The sequence below is a fragment of the Pteropus vampyrus genome, unplaced genomic scaffold, assembly GCF_000151845.1.
Source record: "Pteropus vampyrus isolate Shadow unplaced genomic scaffold, Pvam_2.0 Scaffold309, whole genome shotgun sequence".
In the NCBI taxonomy this organism is placed as follows: domain Eukaryota; kingdom Metazoa; phylum Chordata; class Mammalia; order Chiroptera; family Pteropodidae; genus Pteropus; species Pteropus vampyrus.
In genome coordinates, this window is record NW_011889090.1 from 129,738 (window position 1) to 131,841 (window position 2,104).

Sequence of the window (2,104 nt, forward strand, 5' to 3'; positions counted from 1 at the left end):
GTCCCTGCGCGTTGGCTGGCGCCGGCCTCCCCTCGAGCGCACAGTGCCCTCAGCTCCCGCGCCGCCGCCAAATAAACCCTCCCCTCCGCCCCTCCAAGGGGGAGGGCTCATGGAGGATCCGTCAGCGGGTGCCCTGGCCGCCGGGGGCGGGGACGGGGCCGGGGACGGGGCGGGGGCGAGCACCCCCACTGACCAGCGCCTCAGCTTCTGGGCTGAGCAGGCCTCGCCCCGCCCGCGCAGAGGGGCTGGTATCCCCCAGCCCTCCCACCCCTTCCCAGGGGGACGACTCACCTGGGAACCGTTAACAGATTCGCCCCGCCCCCCTGGGGCTAAGCTCCTGGCACCTCACGCCTGCTGCCCCTCGGGGGTGGAGACTCTATTGGGGGCTCACAGCCTGCATAGCCCCTTCCCATCATCCACCTCACCCAGGCTCTCCCGCACCCTTCCAGCCTCTGCGGCGCATCCCCCTGGCCCAGGGTCCTGGCCCCAGGCCTGCTCCTGGGAAAGGCAGGCTGGGGGAAGCAGGGGAGCTGACCCAACGGGCTCCCAGCCTTGTGCTGGCCTCGGTGATCCTGGGTGCTGTTCCTCCACTGGGCTAAGCATGGCCAGCAGGGGAGGGACAAGATGTGGCAGGTGGCTGAGACTGCCCATCTTTCTGCCCGTTTTCTTGGGGCCAACCCTTACTGCCTGAGCGGCTGCCCTCACCCAACCAGGCCTCTTGGTTCCCTGCTGTCCTAAGCCAGCAAGAGGAAGGGAGACAAGTCCCCAGGCCAGTCCCTTCAGAGGTCCGCAAGCAAGCTCCTGGTGGTTATGGGCAGCCAGAAGAGCCCATTGACAGGGAATTTCCCTACATCTGGACCTGACCAATGGGGGGGGGGGTCCCCAGGGAGAGTGGGGTCTTTCCTTCAATCACCCCAGGCTGCAGGCAGCAGGATGCTAGGCCAGCTCAAGTGACAAGCCCCAGGGCTCAGCCGCTGCCCAGACAGGCCTAGATGCGCTGAGCGTGGTCAGAGCCTGGCCGGCCCCGAGCAGCTGCTCAGTCGGCCTCCGGGGGGCGTGCAGGGCCCGGTGGACAGACAGCTGAGCCTGCAGACCCTCTGATCCCCAGGAACGATGGAGACAGCCAAGTGGAAGACCCCAGCCACGCGACATCTATGTCAGCTACAGGCAGAGCCAAACCTAGCATGAGCTGGCAAGGCCGACGGGAGGGGTGTCCCCCTCGGGGGCATGCATCCTCCCTCTTCGCTCAGGCCTCCTGGTCACCTCCAGGGTCAACAGCAGCAGAGCTCAGTTGCAGCCTCAGCTCCCGATGCCTCAGCCTGGCTAGAGCTCCAGGTGTGACCTGGCTTAGCAGAAGTCAGGAAAGGCGGCCCAGGAGACTCCAGCACATGCCAGACTCCTGAGAGGCTTTTGTCACCTGCTTCCTAGTGGCCTAGTCCTCCGAGGCCTGAGTGTGCCAGCAGAGTGCCACTAGCAATGCACCATGTGACTGGCTACTGTGGGGACACGGCCAGCGGTGCCAGCCTCCAGCCATCCTATGGCAGATAGCCTCGGCTGCTGGACAGGGTAACATGGCGATGGCAGGTGAGGCTGAGCCTTAAACTGCTCCAACCCCACCTAAACCCTGGGTTCTGCTCCTGTCCCCAAGTCCCTTCACAACAAGCAGGAAGGTCCACATGTCTCAGCCAGGCCATGTCCTGCACTGGGGACACTGGCCTTCGAGCTCGGGGCTGGGGGTGGGCTCTACAGGTTTGTGTCCACATGCTGAGACCAGCTCTCAGCTTTCCAGCGCCCCTCTCCCACGTCCCGAGGGTCCTTCCAGGGCACAGCTCCCCCAGGAGCAACTAGAGCCACATGGAAGGAAGCAGAGGAAGCCTCCTGAGCCGTCTGAGTCTTCCTGCCACAGCTGCCAGCTGCCTCTGGAGAGGCTCTGACCAGTGCTCGTCTCACCCACCCATCCTGCATCCCAGATGCTGGACACCCCGGAGCCCCGGCAAGGCCCCACGGCAGGAGCCACCCCAGCCTGTCAGAAGGAGGCCGAGAGCCTGTCTCAGGCTCCAGGAAGCCCCCCGGGAAAAATACGGTCCGGTCTCCAGCCGTCTCC